General features: G+C 50.6%; 1 protein-coding gene across 2 annotated transcripts in view; it reads right to left on the bottom strand.

Annotated features, from left to right (window-relative positions):
* Positions 1–21794, bottom strand: part of HACD3 (3-hydroxyacyl-CoA dehydratase 3) — a 309056-nt gene that overhangs the window by 286506 nt on the left and 756 nt on the right. The window lies entirely within an intron of this gene.

The following is a 21794-nucleotide window of genomic DNA, read 5'->3' as shown; positions in this document are numbered from 1 at the left end:
AGCCCAGTCTCTAACGGGCCCGTCCTTAGCCTGGGCTTCGTCTGCGCAGCGGGTGGCGCGAGGGGCTAAATAGCGTGGTGGCAGGGGCGGTAGCAACAATGACCTCGCACGGGCTCCTGGTGCGTGTAGCCCAAGCCCCCAACTGCAGCAGACAATGGCTGGTAGTTCGAAGCGTCACCCGCTAGTCTGTTGGACCACAAGGAAGATTGATCCAAAAGTCTTCTATATCTAGATATTGAAGCAAGGTGAACTTTTATTGAAGAATACGAAAGCCCTCCTTTGGCTAGGTGCAAGCGATAAGGAAACATCCTTAGAGGATGAAAGCGGATGCAATGACCGAGTAATACAACATGCACAGAATCTCTTCCATTTTGCTGTGTAACATTTGAGTGTGGAAGGAGCTCGAGACTTCTGTAGGATTGACTTGCATTCCTCGGATAGGCTCAAGTCTCCAAATTAAGAGTGATGAGGAGCCAAGCCGACAAATAAAGAGAGAGGATTTACGGATGAACAACTTGGCCCCGATTCATGCAGAGAAGGATCTCCTTTGGAAGAAGGAGATTCAGAGCACAGTCGGATAGGAGATGCAGCTTGGTGTACCAGAATTGCCTTGCATATTGGAGGCAATGAGGATGAGCCAACATGGCTCCTGCTTCATTTTTTGAAGGACTCGAGGGATGAGAGGAAACGGGGGAAGGTGTAGGTGAACATCCACACCCATGAAAACTGGAAGACGTCTCCACATTATTCCGGGTGAGGATACCTGCTTGCGAAAAGAGCGCACTTTTTGTTGAGGGACATAGCGAAAATCTAATGTTGGATAATCCGGGGACTGGAAGTCCACCTGCAGCTGTTGGTCGTTGAGCTCCCATTTGTGTAATTGCTTAGAAACTCTGCTGAGTCAGCCCACTTGTTGTAGACCCCTGGCATGTGTTTTACACGCAAGGAGATGTGGTTGGCAAGAAGCCACTCCCAAATCTTGTGAGCTTGAAGAGAAAGCGGACTTAATTTTGTGCCACCCTGCTTTCGAAGGTAGAATATGGTGGTAGTATTGTACGTCCTGACGAGGACCGACGAGCCCTGGATTCGAAGCAGGAAAGCTTTCAGGCCCAGGAATACTGCCTTGAGCTCTAGAGGGTTTATGCGCCACTCTGATTCCTGCTTGGACCATTTGTCGTGAACCTGTAATTCCTGAAAGTGAGCCCCCATCTATCCATTGATGCATCTGAGGTCATCACCAGCCGCAGCACAGAGTGAATGAAGGAGAGGCCTTGTGAAAGGTTTTCCTTGACCATCCACCAGGACATTACAGCTTTCATTCCTGCCAAAATTTGAATCATGTCGTTGAATTATATTTGAGATTGAATCCTCCGTGAATCCAGGTGTTCCTGCAGCAGTCGTATGCGGAGACGGCGATTGGGGATTAGCGGAATGCAAGAGGACATCATCCGCAGCATGGATTGGTATAATCTCACAAAAACTGACTTTTTTGGTGAGAGAAGCCATGTTGTATTCTGAATACATAATATTCTTTTGTGAGAGGGAAAGGCTTTGCCAAGATCCGTGTTGAAGCATGCCCCCAGAAAAGTCAGAGATTTGGAAGGAATAAGGGACGATTTTTCCAGATTGAGATGCAGCCCTAGGGACTGGAAGATATTCCGACAGGCTTGTGTTGGAAATGTTTGCTGCCTGAAAACTTGGAGCTTTTATTAACTAGTCGTCCAAGTAGGGAAAAACCTGGTGACCTGAACATCTTAGCAAAGTTGCTATCGGGGCATGCATTTGGTTAAAACCCTGGGAGGAGGTTATAAACTGAAGAGAAGTACCTTGAATTGGTAATAACACCCTGCCCCTTAGAACCTGAGGAATCTTCGATGCTCGGGGTGTATGAGAATATGAAAATAAGCATTGAGATGGAGAGAAGACAGATAATCCACTTTGTTTCATGAGACGAAGAATCTCCTGGAGAGAGAAGATCCTGAAGGATTGTTTTTTAATGAACTTATTCAGTAACCTGAAGTCCATGACCTGCCTCCATTTACCAGTTTTCTTCTTGATTAGGAAGAAGTGTGAAAGAAAAACCCTGAGGTGGAGCTGTACATGGGGACGATGGATTTTTGGCTCCCCGCTGTGCTGCTTGCATGATGACTGAGTCTGCCCTAGGATGACCAATGAGGCATGCGGCGACTTGTCAGGGGCCTTGTACTTTTTGTCCAGCTTTGGAATCACAGCTGGAGTGGAAACAGGTGTTTTCATGAACTTGAGGCCCTCTTACTACAAAAAATCCATTATAGGATTTGCTGTGATGGAACGCTGAGTGCCTGGTTTGAAGTCATACAAAAAGCATTCAGACTGTTTAGCTGGCATTGGTAGATAAAAACGCTTGGAGGCATGCTCTAAAAGATCGTGAAATCCACTGATGTCTGCGGGTGGAAAATCCGCAGAATGTGGGATAGGTGATGGTGGCATGAGTGCTATATAAAAAAAAATCAAAAGTGGGGAATGGATCACTTGACCTCAGTAACCAGGGTTTTGCTATATTTGTGTGGTATACTGATAAAAAACCCTCATTCACGTACACAAGTCGGAAAGGCGGTATATCTTGATTCTCCGCCCTACTCATAAGAACGTGACAGCATCATCATAGGGTAGTTTTTGTGCTTCCTCTACTTGGAGGTTGAACCACTGGTTATTGCATGAGTGCTATATAGTCATCTCATTCATCATGGACATCCACGTCAGTATGAATCTCACCCTCTTCCATTTGTTGCTGATCCGCATCCTGAGTGTCCTCCGTGATGATTATCAGTGGAGGCAAAACCCTTTCCCTGGTGGATTTAGGAGTGCTTTGGCCAGCGAGATCAATAGGAGCCTCTTAAGGAGGCGCAGGCCGTTGAGGAGCGTTAGCATCTGAAAAACGTCTACAATAATCAATCAATCATATGACGTAAGCCCGACACTAAAGATACTGGAACATTCACCGATGGTTTGCTAGTGATGGTGTTCCTCCTCCCGATCATCATATAGGTAACGTTCCAGGAAGGAATCAGGCCGTTGAACAGAAGAAGGCTTTTTAACCGTAAAAGAATATTCCCCTGCAAGGTAAGAAGATGGATCATTGTCCTCAATGTCTGAGTCTTGACATTTGACCCTTAACTGTGATGGACTATATGCAAGCACAAACAAACCTTCTCCTGACTCTTGGAAGTCCAAAAGATGAGCTGGAGGCGCAAGGGAAATCTTAACAAAAGTCCTGTATTTGTTTGGGATGCAGGAAGCTGGCTTTACCCTCCGTCGACAGGCTCAACGACGGTGCCGTCGCTTATATAGCAGACTGCGTGTAACGCCCTGAACGTCTCAGGATCGTTTAACAGACACGACAATGAGGACGCAACCACTTGTGAAGGGTTAGTTCTTTTAATGAAGGCAAATAAAATACAAAGAACAAACAAAAGTTAGTCACTGGAATCCTCCAGGCTAAGTACGTTACCAGCCCACAGCACGGATGGTCCTAACCGTCCTCTGCATATACGCCGATCCCGGCGTATGCCAACAGAGGGCAGAAATGAAATGGCCGACAATGCCAATCGGTAGGCTGTGAGGGGCACGAAGAGTGTTGGGGAGAATCGAGGAGTCAGGGAAACACCCAGCCGGGGTCTCTACCTGAAGGGAGCAGCCGCTCAACCTCTTCCTCAGACTGCACCGGGACGCGGAGTCACCTCCTGGTGATGCGTCACCGATACCCCAATCACAAGCAAGAAGACTGAACCGAGAGCAGCCGCTCGATCGATCCTGTGGACTTCCGAGTCTGTAACGCGGCAAACACCTCCTGGTGTGCGTTACAGCTGGCAGTCCCTGTGTCTCTGGTCGGGCTGGGAGTTACGACTCCAACCAGCAAAAGCGCCACTGCGCTTGGACTTAGCCGAGTCAAAAAGCGAAGCTCAATGGTTGACCGGTAGAGCTTCCGGGTCCTTCACAGGTGACGATGGGGCAAGACACGGCCCAGGGAGTAACGACTCGACCTACCTCCGTTCTTGCCTTACTGGAGCACCACTCCGGAACACTGCTCTTCACGAAGCAGGTACGTCGGTGTAAACACAATATCCGACAGCCTTGTACCTCCCGGTTCCTCCCTTTATAGGGCGTGTTTTCCTTGAGTTATGTAACAGCTCTCCTGTTTACATAAGGGCGTGTTTCCCTTGAGTTATGTAACAGCTCTCCTGTTTACATAAGGGCGTGTTTCCCTTGAGTTATGTAACAGCTCTCCTGTTTACATAAGGGCGTGTTTCCCTTGCATGACAGGAATTCTTGACAGTACATCCTCCCTCTCAGCGGCTCCCCACGGGTCCAGCGCTGGCAGGAAAACGCCGATGGAACAAGGAGACCAAGCGCGGAGCATGAACCCCTTCAGCCGGTTCCCATGAATGCTCCTCCGGGCCATAGCCTTTCCACGCAACCAGGTACCACAGCTTCCCCCTGCGCCATTTGGACGCCCGTATGCCCGACACTTCATACTCCACCTCCGACTCCACGCATACCGGCCTAGGTGTCCCAGACGGCTTGGAGGGTGCTGGTTTGAGCAATGATACATGAAAGACAGGGTGTATCCGCAATGACTGGGGCAAGCACACCTTCACGTTCACGGGACCCATACACTTGGTAATTCGATAGGGGCCCATGTACTTGGGATGGAACACACTGTTCTTTCGAAACCTCATGTTTCTTGTGGATATCCAGACGTAGTCTCCAGTGCGGTACAGTGGCCCGGGCCTTCTCTTCCTATCTGCCGCAGCCTTGTATCTTCTCTTGGCCTCTATTAGGACAGCCCTTGAGCGCATCAACGTGTCTTTTATGTGTGCCACCCTGTCCGCTGTGGCGGGAATCCTGTCCTCTCTGAACGGATGTAGAAATGGCAAGAACCTGGGATGTTGGCCATAGTTGCTATAGAACGGAGATGACTGTGTGGAGCTGTGAGTGGCGTTGTTATAGGCTATCTCTGCAACCCATAGCAAGTCGACCCATTCTTCCCTGCCCTGGTCCACAAAACATCGCAGATACTGTTTGAGCGTTTGGTTCAGGCGCTCGGTTTGGCCGTCCGTTTGAGGGTGGTAGCTGGTGGACAGGGCGGTCTTAACATGCAGCGCAGTGCACCAAGTCTTCCAGAATTGCGCAGTAAACTGCGACCCCCGGTCTGACACGATCACCCCAGGTAATCCATGCAGTCGTACCACATTCTTTAGGAGTAGTGACGCCAATTCCCCGGCCGTAGGGACTCTCTTGCAGGGGATGAAGTGCCCCATTTTCGTCAAGTAATCCACCACCCAGGGAGGGTGGGGGAGGTGCGCCATCTGGCACGGGGTATCTCAGACCACTCCCCATTGTTGTTGCATTTCGATGTCTTCCCGAGGGGGGATGGCAGGGTGGCCCCGATCAATGCATGGTATTTGCGCGACCCCACCATTCGTGCCGACTTGATCAAATCCTTACAGCGCTATTTCGATGAGAATGTGGGGTCGGTCCCGTCTGCCATCTCCCTGTGGGAGGCTTTCAAGGTGGTTCTTAGAGGGGAGGCCCTCTCCTTTATCTCCAATGCCCGGCGGCGCGAGCGGGAGGAGGTGACCCGGGTTGAGGCCGAGATTGCAGAACTGGAGGGTGACCTGGGGAGCGGGGTAACAGATGCTAAGTTACATGTTTTGCACTTAAAGCAGGCGGCCTATCGGGCCCTCGTCACGGAGGCGGCCAGGGGCCTCAGTAGAGAGCAGCAGGGGCGATTGTATGATGTGGGTGACAAGGCTGGCAAATTGATTGCGTGGTTGGACAAGAGGGAAAGAGCGAGCCGTGTGGTGCCTTTGATTGAGAGCGTGGATGGTGTGTGCGTCACTGAGCCGGAAGCCATTGTCTCCTGCTTCGCGGATTATTTCCGCGAAGTCTACTCCCCGGTTTCTCCCTGCTCGGAGGAAGATTCCCATGCCTTGCTTCGGGACATCGCACTGCCATCCCTTACGGTGGAGGACAGGGATTCGCTGGATGCCCCGCCCACCTCGGACGAAATTGCCTCGGCTATTCGCTCGGTTGCATCCGGCAAGGCCATGGGCCCCAATGGTATTCCCATTGAGCTATACAAGCTACGCCCGGATGTGCTGGCGCCCCACCTGCGCGCGATGTTCCTTGCGGCCCACTCGCAGGGCTCCCTCCCGCTGGACCAGCGTCTGGCTACAATTGTGGTGATCCATAAGGAGGGGAAGCCCCGTGAGCGGGTCACATCCTATAGGCCGATTTCGCTTCTGAACGCGGAGCCCAAAATCCTCGCCAAGGTGTTGGCCAACCGGTTGGTTGGCGTGGTGGGCGATTTGGTCCACCAAGACCAATCGGGCTTTATACCACATCGCAACACGGCGCTTAATCTGCGGCGCTTACACGGGGTGCTCGCACGTGTCCCGTTTGTGCGGGAGCCGGCCATCTTGGCGTCCTTGGACGCCACCATGGCGTTTGATACGCTCGAATGGCCCTATATTTGGGCGATGCTGGCGAAGTTTGGGTTTGGCCCGGGCTTCGTCAGCTGGGTCAAATTGCTATATTCGGGCCCGTTGGCGCAGGTGGTGGTGAATGGGCGAGTATCTGCCCCATTTGCGCTGGGGCGGGGCACGCGACAGGGTTGTCCCCTGTCGCCTCTCCTGTTCGCCCTGGCCATGGAGCCCCTGGCGGAGTGGCTGCGGTGGCACCCTTCTATCCGTGGTCTCCGCTGGACCCCCGAGCATGAGGACCGAGTGTCCCTCTATGCTGACGATATCCTTTTGTATCTCGCCTCCCCGCGCAAGTCACTGATCGTCCTGGTTGATGTTTTGCGCTCCTTCGGTCGCAACTCAGGCCTGGTCATCAACTGGGCGAAATCCTGTGTCTATGTGCTCTCCGGGGAGGCCCCGGTCCTGCCACGGGACTGTCCGATCCAGATTGCCTCCCAGGGTTTCCGGTACCTGGGTATATATATCACTCTTGACCCGGAGGCCCGCTATGAGCGGAACTTGTTGCCCCCCCTCCAGCGTCTGCGGGAGGACGTGGTGCGCTGGCGGCGTCTGCCGCTCTCGCCGCTCGGCCGAGCGGCCTTATTTAAAATGATGTCTCTGCCGCGCTTCCTCTACGCCCTCCAGAATACCATGGACTTGGTCCCGGCACGCTACTTTCGCGAGGTGGAGGGCCTCCAGCGGCGCCTGTTCTGGGACGGGAGGCCGCGTATTGCTCTTGCTAAATTGACGCTCCCGTGGTACGATGGAGGGGTCGCCCTCCCGGACATCAAACGGTATTACTGGGCCTCCCAACTAGCTGCAATTAACCATGGCCTTTACGGGCCCGCCTTGAACCCGGCATTTGAGATGGACAGGACGCTTCTGCCCGGTGGCGATTATAATCGAGCGCTCTACTCTGGCGCGCCCGACTCCCGTTTGACGGGACCGACGCGTGTCATGGTGCGTGTCTGGCACGCGGCCAATGCAGCTATGGGGTGGAAGGACCGTTTGACCCGAGCGTCTCCGCTGTATGCATCTGAGAGGTTGGGCTCCCTGTGGACGTCGAAGGGCTTCGAAAAGTGGGACACGATCGGAATCAGCACGGTGGGAGATCTCTGGACGAGGGGGGGATTCAAAACTTTTGAGACGCTGCAGGCGGAGTTTCAGCTGCAGGGCAGTGAGTACTTTCGGTACCTACAGGTCCGCCATGCGCTGGGCTCCGTCTTCCCGGATGTTGCATCCATTCCGGAGTCTTCCCCCCTGGAGGACAGAGTGCTAGATGGCCATGTCCCGGACAGCACGATCTCCCTCATATACAAAAAATTGATTAACGATAGATCGTGTCTGCTGACTAGTCTCCGCGAGGCGTGGGTTGCCGACGGGCTGGAGCTGGACGACGAGGATTGGATTTCCGCGGTGGCCTCTCCGAAAGAGGTGGCCATCCCGGCTCGCCTTCGTTTCGTCCAGCTCAAGATCCTTCACCGGGTCTATGTGACGGGGCCAAGGCTTTTACGTATGGGTTTTGCCGGTGATGGAATGTGTAAGCGTGGCTGTGGTGCGTTGGCGACTTTCATGCATATACTGTGGGAGTGCCCGAAGGTGGAGCGATTCTGGCGTGGTGTGCATGAGGTTCTACGAATGGTTACGCGTGTCGCGCTGCTGCCTGAAGCGAGGAGATGCTTGCTGAATGTCTGGGAACCAAATGACTACTCGGTCCCGCAGGCGCGGTGGGTGACGCTGGGATACATGATCGCCAAGCGTGATATTGCCCAATTGTGGGGATCCCAGAGGCCCCCTGCGGTGTCTGCCTGGAAAGAACATATGGATTGGTGTATGTTTCGTGAAAAGGTGGTGTATGTGGCGAGGGGTAGGCCTGGGGCGTGGATGAAACTCTGGGGCCCCTGGAACGCCTACCGCGGGGGTATTTGTGAGCCACCGCTGCTACCAGCGGCCTCGCCGGCTCCGTCTCCCTAGATGGCGCCCCTCCCTTGGCCGCGGGCGCGCGGTCCCCCAGTCCCTGATCTACTCCCGTCCCCCTCTTCAGAATTTTGCTGCTGGTTTGGATCCCCCACTTATGGAGCACGTGTTGTCACTTTGGATCGAGGGTTGCCTTGCGGTTGTGGTTTGTTTATGTTGTTTTGTATTAAGAAAATGGAACCGTACTGTGGGCATGGAGCTGTGAGGCCTGCACCATTGATCACTCCTGTCTTCCTACTGTGCACCGCTGAGAAAATTTTTTGCTGTATGTATGTAATATGCTTTTGATGCTCTAGCGGCCGGCCGTGTGGTTGTAGGCCCATACCTGTAACTTCTATAAACTGCAATAAACGGTTTCAAAAAAAAAAAAAAAAAAAAAAAAAAAAAAAAAGTAATCCACCACCACCAGTATTGCCGTCATCCCCTGGTCTACCGGTAGGCCCACCACGAAGTCCAGTGATATGCCATCCCATGGTCTATCCGGGGTCGGAAGTGGATGTAAGAGCCCTTGGGTTCGGCCATGGTCGGCCTTCATGGTAGCACACGTAGGACACTCCTGTCCCCACCTCCTGACATCCACTCTCATGGTTGGCCACCAGAAATGCCGTCCCATGCTAGCCACCGTTTTTTCAAAGCCCAAATGACCTGCGCATGGAGAGTCATGGCACCAGATGAAGGCTTGTTTCCTTAGCCTAGGCGTGGGTATCAATAGGCACCTGCCCTTCAGGGGTATCCCGTCCTTCAGCTGCCATTCTCTGTGACTGAGGAGCCACCTCCGCCATGCGAATGACCTGATCCCTCTCTTTATTCCCCTCAGGAAAGTATCCGGTTGGATAACCCCCAATACCATCCTCGGGGAAATGATGGAATGCTCGGTTGCAGGCAATGGTTCCTTAACTGCAGATTGACGGGACAGGGCGTCCGTCTTCCGGTTTTCCGTCCCCGGCCGATATGTGATGCGGAAGTTGAACCCCGCAAAGAAGATCATCCACCGCAGCTGCCTGGGAGAAAGGTGTCTAGTGGCCGTCATGAACTGTAGGTTCCGATGGTCCGTGTACACCGATACCACATGTCTTGCCCCCATCAACCAATGCCTCCATTCGGTGAAGGCGTCCTTGATTGCGAGAAGCTCCTTCTCCGCAATATGGTAGTTGCGTTCGGCGTCGTTGAGTTTGCGGGACATGTACGCAACGGGATGAAGCACCCCTGTGTCGTGGTTGCGTTGGGACAAGATAGCCCCCAGCGCCACATCCGACGCGTCCGCTTCCACCACGTAGGGGAGATCAGGATCGGGGTGAGCCAACACCGGCGCCTTACCAAAGGCGCTTTTCAGGGCCTCAAAGGCTTTGTTCGCTTCAGGGGACCAGACAAACTCCTTGGACTTCCTCAGTAGCTGTGTGATTGGGGCCACCACTCCTGAAAATCCATCTATAAACCGCCTGTAAAAGTTGGCGAAGCCAATGAAACTTTGGACGTCCTTCACGCTTTGGGGCACCGGCCATTCTTTCACCGCCTTGATCTTTCGTTCTGCCATCTCCTGTCCCTCTGGACTCAGCATCACTCCGAGGAATTCCACGGATGTGACGTGGAAGTCACACTTGCTGAGTTTACAAAACAGCATGTTTTCCCTCAGCTTTTGGAGCACAGCTTTGACGTGGTGTACGTGCTCCTCCACACTGGACGAATAGATGAGGATGTCGTCGATATATACGACCACGTAGATATCCAACTCCTCTCTGAATACCTCATTCAAAAAGTACTGAAAGGCTGCCGGGGCGTTGCACAGACCGAACGGCATGACGAGGTACTCAAAAAGGCCGAACCTGGTCTTAAAGGCGGTCTTCCACTCGTCTCCGTCCCTCATGCGCACCAGATGGTATGCCCCTTTCAAATCCAACTTGGTGTAGATACGAGCTTTCTTGACCTGTTCCAGAAGTACACTGATGAGAGGCAAGGGGTACCGATTTTTTATGGTTATCGCATTCAATGCCCTAAAGTCCACACAGGCTCTCAGCTCCCCATTAGCCTTCGGGATGAAGAAGAGTGGCGAGGCGGCCGGAGACTTGGACGGGCGGATGAATCCTAGCTTGAGGAGTTTATCCAGGTACCCCCGGAGATGCACGTTTTCAGGCTCCGTCAGGGCATACAGCCTGCCGCTGGGAACGCTGGCCCCTGGCACCAGGTCGATCTGGCAGTCAAACTGTCTATGTGGTGGTAGCACTTCCGCCTTCACCTCATCAAATACATCCTCAAAACTGTGATAAGCCTGGGGGAGAGCCACATCTTTTTCTGCCGCTGTAGCCACCGTCTGACACCCGCTCTCATCTGCGTCAAGGGATTCCGTTCTTATTCCACAATGCAGGATGCAATACGGTGACGTCATTTCGATGCGATGTGTTGGCCAATCCACAAAGGGGTTGTGTTTCTGTAGCCACGGCAATCCCAATATGACGCCATATTGGGGCGCTCGGATGATGTTAAAATCGATTTGTTCCAGATGGTTCCTCCCATATCTCATCGGAAGGACCCCCGTGTGCTGTCCGATGGGCCCCGTCACCAATCGCCTTCCGTCTACCGCATAGACGTCTTCGGGTACTGCTTTGGGAAGAAGCACTAGCCCTAGCCTGCATGCCTCGTTGTGGTCCATAAACATGCCAGTGGCCCCTGAATCCACCATGGCCACAACGGGTATCCACTGGTCATGCACTCCCACGTGCACCGTGATAAACAGGTGTCGTTGTCCCTTAGTGACCGAGTTGGAAAGTGAAGGGATGGATGAGTGACTCCGAGATGCCCCTTCTCTGGTCTTGGAGTCCTCTAGTTTTCCGCCGGTATGTCCACCACGGCTGTTACCGACCGGTTGGCCCGATAACGTGACGTCTTCGGTTTGGCAGGGCATTCACGTACGTAGTGGCCTTTTTTGCCACAATATAGGCACAATCCTTGTTTACGGCGTGACTCTTTCTCCGTGGCTGTGAGGCTCGCTCGTATTGCGCTGATGTCCATGGGTTCTCCCTTGGATGCGGTGGAAGTTTCAGGACTTCCCACCGTCACATAGGATGGAAGGGATTTTCCTTTTCTCCCATGATCCCCCTTTCTTTCACTTAGCCTATGTTCCAGCCGTAATACCAGGTTGATAAGGCCCTCACATGTCTTGGGTTGAGGGTCAATATGAGCCACGGCGTCCTTGAGCTCATCGCACAGCCCTTGATGGAAGAGCGCCGTCTGTTTAGCAACAGGCCACTTGGTTTCCGCAACCAGCCTTCGGAACGCGTTGAGATACTGCACCAGGTCGTTGGATCCCTGTCTCAACTCAAGCATTTCACGGTCCGCCGTGTACGAGTCAGCCCTTCTGTCGAATACCTTCAGGAATTCCTCGCGAAAAGCACCCCAATCACATAAGAGGGGGTCGTCCCTGCTCACCAGAGGTACGGCCCATTGTGCCGCGTTTCCAGCCAAATAGGATATAAGGAAAGCCACACGAGCCTGACTCGTGGGGAACGCCTTTGGTTTGCACGATAAATGTAGCGCCACTTGTGTGAGGAATACCTGCACTGTGTTAGGATCCCCACTGTACCTCTCTGGTGTTGCCAAGGGGATGGCTACCGGCATTTCCACTACTACCGCAGGGGTCAGGTTCGTGAGGGAGGTGCTGGGCGTGAGCGGGTCCAATTGGATAGCATCCAGTCTGGCTTTTACATCGGCTGTTTCTTGCCTAGAGGCAGCCACTTCAACTTGCATGGCCGCTAAAGCAGCCAGCACATCATCAAGTGTTGCCATGTCTGTTATCGACCGGGAGACAGTTAGTGTTATTACGGTCGGATATTTTGTAACGCCCTGAACGTCTCAGGATCGTTTAACAGACACGACAATGAGGACGCAACCACTTGTGAAGGGTTAGTTCTTTTAATGAAGGCAAATAAAATACAAAGAACAAACAAAAGTTAGTCACTGGAATCCTCCAGGCTAAGTACGTTACCAGCCCACAGCACGGATGGTCCTAACCGTCCTCTGCATATACGCCGATCCCGGCGTATGCCAACAGAGGGCAGAAATGAAATGGCCGACAATGCCAATCGGTAGGCTGTGAGGGGCACGAAGAGTGTTGGGGAGAATCGAGGAGTCAGGGAAACACCCAGCCGGGGTCTCTACCTGAAGGGAGCAGCCGCTCAACCTCTTCCTCAGACTGCACCGGGACGCGGAGTCACCTCCTGGTGATGCGTCACCGATACCCCAATCACAAGCAAGAAGACTGAACCGAGAGCAGCCGCTCGATCGATCCTGTGGACTTCCGAGTCTGTAACGCGGCAAACACCTCCTGGTGTGCGTTACAGCTGGCAGTCCCTGTGTCTCTGGTCGGGCTGGGAGTTACGACTCCAACCAGCAAAAGCGCCACTGCGCTTGGACTCAGCAGAGTCAAAAAGCGAAGCTCAATGGTTGACCGGTAGAGCTTCCGGGTCCTTCACAGGTGACGATGGGGCAAGACACGGCCCAGGGAGTAACGACTCGACCTACCTCCGTTCTTGCCTTACTGGAGCACCACTCCGGAACACTGCTCTTCACGAAGCAGGTACGTCGGTGTAAACACAATATCCGACAGCCTTGTACCTCCCGGTTCCTCCCTTTATAGGGCGTGTTTTCCTTGAGTTATGTAACAGCTCTCCTGTTTACATAAGGGCGTGTTTCCCTTGAGTTATGTAACAGCTCTCCTGTTTACATAAGGGCGTGTTTCCCTTGAGTTATGTAACAGCTCTCCTGTTTACATAAGGGCGTGTTTCCCTTGCATGACAGGAATTCTTGACACTGCGACACCATTGCTGCTACGTGGACGACCTTTGTCTGTGAGATCACTGTCGTCAGAGACGTCGACAGGCTGGTGGTAGATGGCGAAATCCTCTTTGAAGGTGATGGTCTCGTCGAAGATGAAGACGTAGTCAAATTTAGCTGCGAACCTGCAGACGCTGCTGCCATCGATGTTTTGACTGTCATAGTAGTAGCCGTCGCCGACAAGGACGTTGACGTTGCAGTAACCTCTGCTTTTTTCGTAGATGTTTGAATCTTCAACGACAAAGCCATCGACGGACGAGATGAATGGTCTTTGAAAGGAGTCGATGGAGCAGAAGCTGGAGCTGAAGTCTCCGCCTGAGTTATTTTGTGGTGTTTCACTTCAGATTTATCCTGGGACTGGGATCTTTTTGAGTCCCCATGATGAGAAGAGGAGCCTTCTTCTTTTCACTTTCTAGAGGAAGGACAAGCTTTTTCCTCAGGTTCAGACTCCGAGACTGTGGCAGGCCTTTTCTTTTGGAGCCAGAGGAGCAGTCTATCCACCCTAATTGAGCAGCAATATTTGCATTACCTGGGCTTATGGTCAGGGTAGAAGCAATATAGACAATGTTTGTGCGGGTCTTCTGAGAACAGCTTACACCTCCCACAGGTCTTGCAATGGGCTAAACAGCCTTTTTTAGGACTCTCGCTTGCGAGATTTAATGCTTTTCATAAGTGGGGCTTGAACCCGCCCCTCTTCTCCCCTCTTCTCCATTGGCTTTGTCTCTCCAAACAAGCCCCGTCTTTTTCGGATTCGGGGGCGTGTTTTTTCGCTTCTTTCTCATTTTTTACTCCCTGCCCCTTTTACGCGTGGTGCATGTGTTTATGTTTGCAAGTAAATTAATGTTTTAAAAGCGCTTGCTGCCTCCTTCCTGGCCTCCAGCAATTTTCGGCAACAATAAAATGTCATGATGACTCTGGTGTTTAATGTTCGAGAGAGAGAGAGAGAGAGAGAGAGAGAGAGAGAGATCGGAGTTTTGTCTAGTGGAAGTTTTGACTCCTGGAAAGGTAGCACATAGGGTTAATGTGCCTGCAGCAAAGAACATGTACCATGCAGATCACAAAGTGCACATAATGTAAATTGGTCAGTGGGCTACTGCGTGTGTATGTGTAGATGGATCTGTGGGTGGCTCTATTTGTGTGTGGGCTGCTCTATGTGAGTGGCTCTGTGGGTGGCTCTGTGTGTGTGGCTCTATGTGTGGGTGCAAATGCAATAGGTCTCGCATTTGAGAGTGATTAAGCTATTGACATTGTAAATAACAATGCTGTTTCTTTAAATGTTTTTAAAAACAAAAACAAACAAAAATAATGTCATGAGCAATGCCAATAGCTCAAACTTTAGCAATGCCGAGACCATTGCATTGTAAATGCTTGTTTGGGCTATGGCATCTTAAAAAGAAGGAGAGGCAAAGACAGAGTTCAGAAATGCCTTGAATCGAGCAGAAGCTGAAAACTGGATGTCAAAAGTTGGAGAGAGCGCGGTCACCGGGCAGAGCTCACAGAGACTTCCTATCACACGATGTACAGTAAGAAATCTGAGGTATGGTGGCTCTGAAGGGGCAGGGTACTGTGGGGTCTCTGTTGTGATTGGCTGAATTTTGGATGTTATAAAATAAGATGGAAAGGTTACTAATTTGTGGTCTCTGTTCTGTGAGGTCTATGGTAATGTTTTTCAGTATTGCTATTTTTACTATTACTGTGGGTCTCCCACCATGAAGACGGGGAAGATTCAAGCATGTGAATCTATAAAAGATACAATACTGGAGAAGATTATTTCTATTAATCTGTATCTGCTCCACTAATCAGTGTGCGACTGACCAACTGTCTTACTGATGCCCCAGCCACTTTTCCAAGAGAGGTGGTAGCTGCTGCTCAATACATCAGACTCAATGCATTATGTACATTGACACTACCACTGTCAACTTAGGTTTTCATTTTTTTTATAAATTCAAAGAAAGTTACATTCTTAATCTTCTCCCGGAGTATTTTTAAATGCCAATTTGCAACCTACATAGTTACCCTCTTCTATTTTTTTTTTCAGTTTTACGGGCATGAGCAAAATATTCTCAAATCTAACCCAGTTTCTGATCCCCTTTACCTTAAGCCCTTTGATCCTCATTTGCACACTCGAACTCCCATGCACACATACTACCCCAGTACCTGTCCTTTTGCTCCCCTGCACACTTGGCCTCTACCCAATAACCATGAAACTATCACTCTGTGCCCTTCCCAGCCTCTAATTATCTGTCCCTGTGCCTACCCCCTCTAAACCAATTCCTTCTGATGCTGATCCAACCATACTTACCTATTTACCATCCCACTGTCTCCCCAAACCTGCTGTTCTCACATTGTAACACACTGGTATTTAAACGTTATTACTGCTGCACCCCGCCTCATGTAAAAAAGAAAAACATTTTTCAACAATATCCTATACAATTGGCACCTCTAAACGCATTCAATTCAAACACTGAAGCTATGTTCAGTTATTCTTTTATAAAACACAGCCCAATACGATATTGACAGCCCAATACGATATTGACAATCATGTAGCAGCAAGCCTGGTCTCCCTTAACTGTAAAAGTATCCACAGTGTGATCATTTATTTTAATAATAATAAAAAAAGTGTGGGGTGGTCTAATTATTTGGAGTCCCTCCCACCTTTGACACCTACTCCCAGACAGAATATGAGTGACAAAAGATGTTACTGATGGTTCATTACAGTGGCTCACTACCACTCTTTTTTTTCATAAACATATAGCATTGTTTTCAGCATGATGATCCCGCTTGCAAGTGCCTAACACCACCTCCGAGTTTAATTCAGGCCTCACCAGGGGCTCTTGGGGGAGGTGGGTGGGGAGCCTAGTTTGAGGACATGTGCTTTAACAAGGTGCTCCACTTTTAAGGCGGTGCTGCCCCTGTGTTCTGTATAACGATAAGAGAGTAAGACGTGTATGACGAGCAAGAGGCGCTGTTGCAGTCGGGGGGGGGGGAGGGGGGGAGGAGGGTAGGTTTACAAATAACATAACTATGACCTTCCTGGCCTCATTTTTACCTTCCACGCTAGTATAGACATCAATGGGATCAGCCGACTGGAAATCTTTCATTCTCCCCCTCCCAGAAATTGTTTCATCCACATCAATTTCATTTGGGTCACTCTCTCGATCGGACTGTCCTTGTATACTGAAAACTGGTGACGGGAAAGGCTGAGGTATGAATGAATTACTTTGTGCATGGGCATATGCAGAAATATTTCCGGGGGGGGGGGCTAACCTGGTAAATGAAGGGGCGTGGCTAATATTAGTCAATAGGGGCGGGGCTAAAATGGCAGACAGTCAGGATCGGGCAATGCTCAGGCCAAGCTGAAAAAAACAAGCATTGGCATCGCCAATAGGTCTCGCCTTTGGGACCTTATAAGTATTTAGTTCTGCAGCAGGTCCCAAAGGCGAAACCTTTTGGCTATGCCAATGCTTGTTGTTATATCTGGGCATGTTGAGAGGCTAGGGGACTGGGTCTCGATGTCAGGTTGGGAGCACAGCAATGACCTACTCAATTTGAATGCGTAGGTAATACAACCGGAGGGGTGAAATGAAAGGTTCACTACCAAGAATAACAGGAAGGTAGAAAGTTAGGCTAGTTAGAAAGGTAAGGAGGGGTAGAGGCAGGCATGGTGGTGAGGGGAGAAGCAGATGCATGCTAGGAGAGCGCTGTGAGGGAGGGAGATGAAATGGGAAGAGGCACTGAAAGGTGAGTCGGGTAAAGACCGTAGTGAGGCAAACAGAAGGGTAGCGAGGGGTGAAGGGTAGACAAAGAAGTGAGGTGTAGAAGAAAAGGATTCAGGAGCAGAGACAGGTAAATCAAAGCTGGAGAGGGGAGAATAATGCAGTCTTAGAACGTGAGAGGGCCAGGTAGAGAGATGGAGAGGTGTGTCAGAGACAGGTAGAGACAGCTGAGGAAGAGGAAATAATAAAGACTGAGTGTAGGACTTGGCCCTTTTCCCCTCATTTGTTTTCATTTTTTCATGTTGCCGCAGATTCAGGGAGCCATTTTACCTACCCCTGAAACTTCTGTCTGAGGGCCTGAAGCACAAAATGGTGGCCACCTGTGACATCACCAGCATCCACTGGAACCTACTAGCACCTTCCAGAACATTCCAGAACCCTGTGACAGTTGGAGGCGGTTTAGAATGTTGGGAAGCTAAGAGAGAGAGTTGGCAGTTGGAGCTGGCAGTTGGCACCTGACTGGTGAAGAGTGAGCAGCACAAACGTGAAGGAGGAAGGAGTGAAGCAGCAGGGGTGGAAACTTGTGCCTGGAGTGGGGTCCATAAACCCACCCTTGATACTAGTCCCTACTGACGGAGCCCAGCCTAGAGCCCTGTGTGGGAAGAAGTCAGAAAAACCATCCTGAGGACCTGGACAGCAGGAACAGGCCTCAGAAACAAGAGAACAGCAAGATCCTGACCTGGAAGCTGGTTTCCCTGAAGTCCGACGTCGAGTAGCCTAAGACCTGGAGCCAGATGTGGAGAAGCGGCGCTGACTGGAAAAGCAGACGTCGTACCCGGAGCCGCCAGAGGTCGAGAGAGGGCGCCGTCAGAGGTCGTGAGGAATACCAGAGGTCGAGGAGGAAGTCACCCGAGGTCGGGTGAGCGGCGTCATCGGAGGAGTGAAGTCCGCCCTCCGGAGTCGTCGGAGACCGAGGTGAAGGGTAACGGAGGTCGGGAGTGAGGATCGCACTCCGGAGTCGCCGGAACCTGTGAGAATCGTGCCGGAGGTCGGGAGTGGAGGTCGCACTCCGGAGTCGCCGGAAACCTGTGAGGAGCACCGGAGGTCGGGAGTGAGGATCGCACTTCGGAGCCGCCGGAAGTCGACATCGAGGCAAGGCCGGCCGACGTCATCGAATCCGAGGTCGCCATCGGACCGGAGCCGCCCGAAGTCGACATCGAGTAAAGACTGCCCGACGCCATCGAATCGGAGGTCGAGATCGAACCGAGGCCGCTGACATCGAGACCGGAACCGCCTGCCGGCGTCGTCAAAGAACTGACATTGTGCCGAGGCCGCCGACATCGAACTGGAACCGCCTCACGGCATCGACCCGACTCCAGCGGCGTCGGAGCATCAGAAAAAGGGCAGTAAGTGGAGTAGAGGGCGCCTAAGGCCCTGTGGAGACCTGAGAGACTGCTCTAAGGGGCTAGGGAGGTGCTGGAACCAACCTGACTGTGCCAGGGGTGAACTGGGACTAATCTAGAGAAGTTGTGTGGAGAGAGAGAGCCAGGTCTCTGGTATTTTCCCCCTTTATCTACCTCAGTTTAGGCCTCAGCCTTGACCAAGCCAGGGAGTAGACACCCCCAAGCCTTCCACATCCCCACAAGCTGTGCCTGGGCCAAATCAGCCCTTAGGAATTCAAAAGTGATCTGAATCCATGAGTGTCACTGTCAGCTTTTAAGTATTTATTAGGGGCACTGTATTTATTGTATTTAACCTATTTATTGTTCCACTGTATTTATTGGTCCACAGTATTTATTGATGCACAATATTTATTGGTTACAGTATTTATTGCCTCAGAATATTTAATTGCCTGTCTGTATTGCACTTTTTATTTATGCCTTCAGTATTTATGATCACCCCTATTTATTGAATCATTAAGCCAGTATTTATTTGTCCTGCACTTTCTAAAAAGTTTGTATATTGTGATTGTTATTTATTTTCTCCAATCAGCAACTAAGAGAAAAAGCAGATAAAGAAAGTTATTTTCATAATTTTTACGGTGTAGAGTCGTTTTTGGAACGGATGCACGCATGGTTATTGTTTGGGTATGTTGTATGCTTAGCACGGAGCCTGATTCCTGACCACTCGAGCCAAGCTACCACAGTGTGTCCGGAAGACCACCACCACCCCTTCTAGTGTGGGAGTGGGTTTCCAACACTGAGGTAGACAGGTGAAGTAGAGGGGTGCGTTGATATAAAGGAAGTGCAGAGATGTGTCAGAGAGATGTTACTGAAGAGGAAAAGAAGTAGAGGTATTGAGAAAGGAGTAAGGTATTAAAAGAAGTAAGGGGTGAACAGAGGTAGAACGAATGGAAGGGGAGAGAACACGCAGAAGATGAATGGCAGGGTAAAGTGAGCGATCAGGCAGTAAGTGTGAGGAGTGGGATACAGAGGGATATGTGGCAGTGAGCACGAGGTATGGGGTATAGAGGGATATGTTGTGCAAGTGAGCGCGAGGTGTGGGGTACAGAGGGATATAAGGCAGTGAGCGCGGGGAGTGGGGTACAGGGGGATAGGAGGCAGTGAAACACAGGGTCGGGACGTCCTCCCAGACATGATAGGGTGCATACTGGCAGATAGATATGTTATTGACATGAGTCTGTGTAAGTTTTAGTGGGATCTGAAATCCGGGCTATGCTGCAACCTCAATTTTTAGGTCTCGCTAGAGCCAGCGCATGCGTTGGTCTGGCGAGACCTTTAGTAACTGGCTTTTTGAAGTGCTACCAAAAGGCTTTCTCCGGCCACCAGCGAGCGGATACGCGCACGGGCACGCGCTTACAAGCACAGGCGCCATCTCGCGGGCACCCTTACAGCCGCGATTACTTTCAATTTTGCGGCGCCGCCATCTGCCTTTACTTGCTCCGCTTCTCCCACACCAGAGAACGCGTCCCCTTTCACGGCCGTGCGGCCCGTTACTTTTATGGCCGCGCGGCCAATGCTTGTCCTTATTGCCATATGTGGTTCGATCTATTTAACACTGGAAAGCTGCATATATGTTTTAATAAAACTTCTCTCTCTGCCTCTTCTTTGTTTCTTTTAACTGGCTTCTTTTTGCCTGTACCTTGTTTTTTCCATTCCTCTTCCTGCCTTTCCTCCTCTCTCCCTTCCACTTATTGCCGTTCCCTTTCTCCGCTTCTCCCACTCTGTAACGCCTCCTTCTTCTGCACACGGTCACTTTGCATTAACACACAAGATTAGACCATCACATTGCATGGCAATACACCCCACCCCCACGTGGACACAGCAAGTAAAGATTGCACTGACATTTAGTACCTGCTGTATTTGTTTTCTGTATGTTTTATCTTTTCTGTCTGTTTGCTGTAACTTTCAACTGCTGCCACCACAATCCCTATACTGGTTACATATGATTGGGAAGCTTTTTTCGCTTTTGGTCATTCAGTATAAGTTGTGTATATGATTGGGAAGTTTTTTCGCTTTTGGCCATTCAGTATAAGTTGTGTATAAGTGAAAGTTCTGTAAATATATTCTCAAACAAGAGCCAAAACGATTTGCATTGCATTGCGTTGCGTGGAGAGCGTACATGTGCCCTCACCCTGGTGTCATCTGTGACGTGTTTTTTCACATCCTTCTATGATTAAACAATCGCATTTGTTTCACTTTTGATTAATGTGTTTGTTTTTACCCCAGTCGCTTTTTTTGAGCCATTAGTTTGTTTACCCCACGCACTTTTTTTGTTGGGTGATTGGTTCATTTACCCCGGGGCTTTATTAATACTGAACATTGTCTTTGTTTTGTGTGAACTAGGTGTTTAAACGATGCCTTAAAGGACTCGCACTCCCGCACCAGGCAGATCTCTTGCCCAATACAACACATCTTAACAAACGCCAACGAGTCATTACTAAAAAGAAGTGGTTTACGATTAACAGCAAGTAATAAAAAACAAAATCACTTGACAGAAACACAACTTAGTGACACGTTGGTTTACGCACTAGGAGAAGGATGGCGTGGTTTTGCCACAATCACAAGAATATATTTTAGGAGCCGTAAGCGGGAGGAATGTTCTAGTGCAAACTAACTCCTAAGAAGAGGACATGCATTTTTAAATTAAGCACTGCCATCACCAACTCTCTATCACAAAACAAGCATCGCACACACTATGTCTCACACACTCACTCTGCCACACAGTCTCACACACTAACTCTACCAACCTCTATATCACTAAGTACGTTAGTCTAACACTCGCAGAAAATAAGTACAGATTCCACTCTATCTCTAAAATAGATGTCCTCTCATAAACACGTTACCTAACTAACTCACACACTCAGTCAAACGCAATTACTCTAACAAACTATATCAATAAATAACACTCAGCTACTCTCACAAAAAATAATACGACAACTCTCTATCGCTAAATTAAACAAGCATTGGCATTGCCAATATGTCTCGCTTTGGGACCGTATAAGCGTTTAGCCATGCAATAGCTAGTGTTGTTGCACTAAGGATATTGTGCTGCATAACTAAATACGTGTAAGGTCCCAAGGAGGTCTTGGTGTCCAGACCTAACCACTCGTGCTTGTGGCGCGCAGCTCAAACTGGCCATTATCATTCTGTTTGTGATAATCAGCCACAGACAGAATGACAATGGGCTGGAGGGGCTGCGAGGAGTGCGAGGCGCCCCATCAGAGAGTTGAGGCCTCTGGCAGGGACACATCTGCTCCCTGCAGAACCCTGAATTACGAACAAAAGGCGTCCGTAAAAGAGTGGGCGGC

The sequence above is a fragment of the Triturus cristatus genome, chromosome 3_1, assembly GCF_964204655.1.
Source record: "Triturus cristatus chromosome 3_1, aTriCri1.1, whole genome shotgun sequence".
Classification (NCBI taxonomy): Eukaryota; Metazoa; Chordata; class Amphibia; order Caudata; family Salamandridae; genus Triturus; species Triturus cristatus.
This window is presented reverse-complemented; position numbering and strand designations above follow the sequence as displayed.